General features: G+C 44.2%; 1 pseudogene; it reads right to left on the bottom strand.

The window, feature by feature from the left end:
* Positions 1-250: 250 nt before the first annotated feature.
* Positions 251-4,440, bottom strand: LOC112818051 (immunoglobulin kappa variable 4-1-like; annotated as a pseudogene).
* Between the last annotated feature and the right edge of the window lie 2,363 nt (positions 4,441-6,803).

The following is a 6,803-nucleotide window of genomic DNA, read 5'->3' as shown; positions in this document are numbered from 1 at the left end:
AACAGTCGCCTGGGGAGGTTTCTGTTCAGACCCAGAGCACTATGGGAAGAGCCTCTTTACTCTGCAGGCAGTAATAGTTGGCAGTGTTGCCGGCCTCCACGGGATCACTTGTGAGGCTGAAATCAGTCCCAGACCCACCACCACTGAACCTGGCTGGGACCCCAGACTCTCGACTGGATGCTTTATAAATCAGGACTTTAGGACGCTGTCCTGATTTCTGTTGATACCAGGTCATGTAGTGGGTAATGCCTCAAATGTCACTGACTTTCTGACAGGCCTTGCAAGAGATGGTGGCCCTCTGCCCTGGAGACATGGTCAAAGAGGCTGGAGACTGGGTCAGCACAATGTCCCCAGTGGAGCCTGGAATGATAAACACAACAAATTTAACAGATGTGCTGAGAGCATCCCAGTGGAGGCCCGCAGCACTGAGGACCCTTGTAGTCAAAGTCATGCACAACACTCTGAGGAACCAGAAGACAAAAGGTAACTGGGCAACTGGAAACCTATACCAAATGAATTGAATTCCAGCCACCAAGAACCCAGAGACACCAAAAACATCGTGGCCACAGTGAGGTTTGCCCACCATTTCTCCATATGCCCCCCTCTCTCACCTAGAGCCCAGAGCAGCAGGATCCACAGCAGGGGAGCCCTAAACCCCATCTCTGAGAGCTGGACTAGAGGCTGCTCCTCAGGGGGCCTGACCAGCTGCCTTTAAGGATGCTGAGAGCAGCCTGGAGCTCTGTCTAATGATACGACATGCAAATCAGCTCAGAAGAGCTTGAGGTTGTGCTCAATGGGGACACCTGCTCTCAGAACACCCTGTGGGACTTGGGGTCACCAGAAATTTCCAAGTGTAGCTCAAGCATGTCCCAAGGGACCAGTTTCTTGAATCTCTGCCTTCTAGCCTGTCTGAGAAGCCATGCCGGGGAGTGCCCTGGGGCTGTCCTACCATTAGGATTTAGGTTATTTCAGGAACACTCTTAATCCTCAGAATTAAAATCTCATACATTACCACAATAATGCATTTCAAGTTGTGATTATTGTCAGGAAGAGAAAGCCATGGGATTATAAAGAGTGAAACAGGGTGGCCTGGTTCAGATGGGGAGGGGAAGTTGGCCCCACTGAGTAGATGGCCTTTAAACCAAGTCCTGAAATGCCCTCAGGACCTGGAAAGGCTGAGACGGCTGAGGGCGGAACCTTGGTGAAGGCTGGGAACCAACACTAATCAAGGCACTTGCCTTGGTGTGGATAAGCCCGGGACTCTCCATCTGCTCCATCCTGGAAACCAAGGACGTGTCCCCCCGAAGCTCTCCCAGGTGGAGGGGTCACTCCACTGACTCCCATTCACAGTGAACAACCAGCATCTAACTTCCTACCATTACAATTTTGTCACCAAAAGCTCAAACTGAGGAACCTCTTGTTCTTCTATAGCAAAGGTATCGTGTCCCAAAGACACTGGCCAGAGTGATAACATTGATATTAAATTTATTCTACCTATGAAGGGAAAAAAATGACTGATATCTGAAAATATTTCTTAGAGGTTAAAAGGGTACAAGATATCAACTGAGAATAAACTGGTGAGGTATTCTATTCTGAATAGTCAAGGGCAAATATTAATAACAGTCTTTTTAGAATTGTTTAAATATTGTAGTCCAGAAAAATTGCCGTTTGGGTTCCATTGAAAAGACTTAATGGATTTATTGCCATATCCTTTTATTTTATTTTTTTCCTTCATTCAACATGGCATTTGCTGAGAAAACAAAATCTTTGGCGGGATCTCTACATAGAGAAAACCATCACCAACTCTAACAAAAATAAGAGTAACTGACCACTGAACTTTGGAACTAACAGCCGCCAGGACTTGATTCAGGACACCTATCAACCAGCTTCCAACCCAGGGCCCCGCCCCTGGTGTGCACAGAGGATTGGAGATCCTACACTGTCTACAGGCCACCCATCAATAGTAGGTAGGCTAGCTATGTTATTCTTTCGTGCTCCCTATAAAGTCACTCCCACCTCCCCACACGGTCACAGCCCTGGACACAATCCCACAGGCCAGCTGGGCAGGGAGGCTCTTTTGTGACAATTGCCCCACTTTTCCATTGTGTCTACATTGAAGGGAGCCACACTAGCTTACTTTGGTGAAAGTCGTGTACAATATAAAGGAAGTTCACACGTCTAAGCTTGTAGCTGTTTGCCTGCGAGAAAGGTCATTGCCCCTGGTGCCCCCACACAGCATCAGTACAACATGAAGGGCTGAGTAGCGGCAGTGTAGTGCTTCACTCAAGCTACTGGGCAGCCCCGTTCCCTCTAACTCAGAGACAGAGCTGCTCTAGTGTTTGGAAGATGCAATACAGCAGGATAACACACACTTCAATTAATGTTTGTGAGATAATGTGCAAGCAACCAAAAAAAGAGCAAGGACACCTGTTTATCTAGAATCTACTGCCCCATGGAGGTTACTTCATAATGGAGAACCAAATTTTATATCACATAGAATGCTGTCAGTACAAGTAACAGGGTTAGAGAAAGGGTGGATTTCAGAGTCGACTTAGTCAATGACTTAAAGTATGATCAAATGGTTTCCACATCAGCCCTGCTGTCCTCTGTCTGTCAATAATGGGCTCCTTCATGATTGGAAAGTGGCTTACAGACCACTTTCTGTACAACCAACAGGAGAAAAATGCTATCTTTTCACTGAAACATCAAATACAATTTTTGAGTCTTCTATTGAAGTCCTATTGAGCAATCCAGAACAGCAATAATTGCACACACTGTTTCTCTTTAGTCAGTAGATTGGAGTTATGCTAGCTTGCCATGAAGCCCAAGAAAAGATTGAAGCTGAAGGCCTAAGATATTGAGATGTTTAAGGATGAAGTGTGTCTACATGCTCAATAAGCATCCAATTCACCTTCCACACTTACGGATGGGTTGAGATCCACGTAGTGAGAATGGGAAGTCTTCATAGCAGAGCCCAGGTGGTGGTGGTGGGGAAGATATATTCCCAATTATCTAGAAGAATATGCAAGTGTTTTCATACTGCAGAAACGGGAAATATACTGTTATCCTAGAAGTCCTAGAACCTAAATCCAGTTCTACTGTCGGAGATAGAACGATGAAGTCACCTCCACTGTGAGGTCTACACAGCTTCTGTAAAACTCATATAATCCTGCCCCTTCTCAGTTGACCTCAAATGCTTTTGCAAGACTTCAGCCGGGATCCAGTGAGATATTATTTTTCCATTTACATTTTCCCTTTCTAATAGCCTCTGACAAGAAGAGAGAGGAGAAGCTGAACGAAGTACAGTCTTAAGAACACCACTGAGTAATCACGTCTTGAGGCGGGCAGTTATGCAGCTGACCAAAGGGTTACAGGGAATGCTGAAGTGTCACATTACAGGAGAGCATTCTGCTGTGAAGCCCACTGGTCCCTTCTCCACAAGATGCAGCTGAAGCCATGATCAGGTCAGTAATATAAATCCATCTGTATGGACAATTCAGATTCAGGTGATACAAAATATCTTGAACAATGTAAACAAGGGTCCATGGCAAGTCATTACAGTCTTCACAGAATGACCTCCTTGCACAAGAGACATAGAACAGACAAATCTACTCAATCTTCCCTTAAGACTCGTACATTCTTCTATGACTCATCCAGAAGGCTTCTCATACAACTTAGGGAGAAACAGGGCTGAGTGGGGAGGAAGCAGGTGGTGCAGCAAAGCCTCCCTGACCCGTGGCCCTGGGGAGGAGGTTTGTGTTCGAGGCTGAAGCACTGTGGGAGGAGTACTATAATGCTGCTGGCAGTAATAATCCGCCACATCTTCAGCCTGGAGGCTGCTGATGGTGAGGGTGAAGTCTGTCCCAGACCCACTGCCACTGAATCAGTCAGGGACCCCAGATGCCTGGGTGGATGCCCAGTAGATGAGCAGCTTAGAAGCCTGTCCTGGTTTCTGCTGGTACCAAGCTAAGTAGTTCTTCTGGTTGGAGCTGTAATAGAAGACTCTGGCTGGACTTGCAGTTGATGGCAACGCGTTCTCCTACAGACTCATTCACGGAGCCTGGAGACTGGGTCATCACGATGTCCCCAGACACACCTGCAATCACAAATGGACAGTGGCCATACACAGCATCATTGATATACTAAAATATGTATCTAAAAATGTAGGTTTTCTTGTTTCTCAGAAGTATGAGAGTGTTAGAGTATTGATTTTTGTCACTGACCTGTGTCTTCAGTAGTTTCGTTATATATATCGTTATAAAATTGGCAATGACTTTACCATGCAGTACGAATAAAAGTCCAGTTTGATGAAATGAACTGGACTTTTATTCATACTGCATGGTAAAGTCATTGCCAATTTTATAACGATCTTTCTCCTCTCAGGCTCTCACCTGAGATGCAGAGCTCCAAGAAGAGGAAGAGCTGGGGCTGTGACACCATCTTGCTGCTGGTCCACCCGTCTGATGCACGCAGGCCCCATCCCCAGGAAACCCTATTAATAGAGCTCTCAGCAGCCAGCCTAGGACCCGAGGAGCCTATGCAAAGCATCAGAGAGTATGAAAGTGCCTGCTCGGTGAGTTGTGAAGCAGAGAATGGAAAGAGAGACAAAATATCACCACCCTGGGAAATGTGATTGTATGCTACAAGAGGCCCAGAAATCAACTTAAAACTATGCTTCTCAGCAATATGTAGGAAAATCCGTAAATGTAAACTCTTGTTAGTACCAACTGTCCAATTTCAAACCAGCTAAAGTCAACTTGACAGCATAAATCACTTTTGTAGTAAAATATATACGTTTATGAGTATATAATTTCAGAACCTAATGGAAACAATATAAATATGGTGTGCGTGCACGGAGTATACTCATGTCACCAGAATGAGCATAGAGTGTACACATTTACATCTCTATCTCAGACTCTCTTCTGAATTTTAAACACATATTTGAAATTGTTTTGGACAACTCAAAGGCGCCTCCATATGTCCAAAGCAGACCTCTGGTAGTTCCCTGTGCACAAACACTGTCTCAGAAAATGTGTCACCACGTCCTTAGGAATCACCCCTGTCCCCGCTCTGAAACAGCTCAGATCCTTCCCGCCTGTAGCGTTACAGCGCCCCCTGGGGGCAGTAGGTGAAATGGCTTCAGCTCCCAGGTCTGCAGAGCAGTTCTTCCTTTTTTCTGACTCCAAAATCAACAATACTTCTAGAATTCCACAAAGAACAGCATCCTGAACTCTCCTAGGCATAGAGGATTTAAAACACATCAAACAGAGGTTCCTGGGTGGCTCAGTTGATTAAGTGTCTGACTCTTGATTTTGGCTCGGGTCATGATCTCAGGGTTGGGAGATGGAGCCCCGTGTCAGGCTCCATGCTGGACTCAGAGTCTGCTTAAGATTTTCTCTCTCCCTCTCCCTCTGCCTCTCTCCCCCACTTGCTCTCTAAAAAAAAATTAATAAAACAAATCAAACAGAACCTCATAGCACTTTTCTTTCAATGGGAGGGATGGATAAGAAAGAGATAAATAACATCTCTGCAGCTGCCGCTCCTACTCTCTGAGGTCCTTTCCCTGTGCGGTGTCATCACTCAGCGTGAATGGAGCAGTGGACGTTCAGATCCATTTAGTGCATTCTCATCCTTCAGCATGAACAGACAGAGGAAGAGAGAACAAGTCTGTGCAGGTTAACACTTATGTTCTGGAAAAATAAAATCAACTATAGTCCACATATTGTCAAGTACCCAGATCATCTCTTGATCACAGACAGTAGTCTTTCAATTCCTCATTTCCCTGCAGCATGAAACTACTGAAGACACAGGTCAGGGACAAAAATCAATACTCTAACACTATATATAATGATGAACTGGAACCAGTTTTATCAGAGCATTTTTGTATGTTTAATATTCTTTTCTAGTGAGGAGAATGATCGTTCATTTTACCTTTTTTCATTTTTTCTTGAAAAAATGAAGTTTATCTAAATGGAAGAGGTAGTAAGTGCTGATTCTTCATGTGCCTCAGATTATAGTGACTTGTCCTTGAAGCACTTACTGTTTCCTCCTATAATCCTTAACTCAGAGCATCAGGTACAGATGGAAGAGAGGACATCTGTATTCTTTCCTCCAAACTATCCTGTTTCTCCTTCCAAGTTCCTCAGTTACTATTTGGTCAGCTTGTTTTGAGTACTCTGACTCCAACTTAATTCCAGGGATGAAATGCAGGACACTGGATTCTCCATTCAGCAAATTCCCCTCCTTGACTGCAGTGACCCTTAGAAATCTGTCAAGAATGGTCATTATTGAAGCTTGACCACATGGAAAGAATCTCAGAATTCCTGATAGAATGTGAAGAATGAATACCATATACAAGGAACATTTAACACCAGGATCTGTTGGCATCCATGCTAAAACTTCCCTTAATATGGAGCTAGCACAACGGAAGTCAAAATGGAAAGGTAGGAAGAAATTGGATCTTAGTGATATAAATACGTGACAGGATCAAACCTTTCCTTAAACCTTCCACTCTGGACTTTTCATTAGCTTAAGCAACCAGATTCCCTTTCCTATTTAATGCAGTGTGAGTTGAAGCTTCTGGTAATTGCAACTGAAAAATTTGCCAAAAGATTTTGTACTCTTTACCAACCTAATAAGGTTAACGAAATTGAAAATATCTCCATTTTATTTTTTGGCCTACACAGTCTCATCACAGAAAATACAAAAGAACCACTATTTAAATGGTCTGTTCCTGACATGGAGAACCATGAAAAATGCATGTCAATATGGTAATATCAGCCTTTTCCCAGGGAAAATTTCAC

Source organism: Callorhinus ursinus, unplaced genomic scaffold (genome assembly GCF_003265705.2).
Source record: "Callorhinus ursinus isolate GAN/ISIS: 27379988/994484 unplaced genomic scaffold, GSC_fseal_2.0 scaffold972, whole genome shotgun sequence".
Taxonomy (NCBI): domain Eukaryota; kingdom Metazoa; phylum Chordata; class Mammalia; order Carnivora; family Otariidae; genus Callorhinus; species Callorhinus ursinus.
This window is presented reverse-complemented; position numbering and strand designations above follow the sequence as displayed.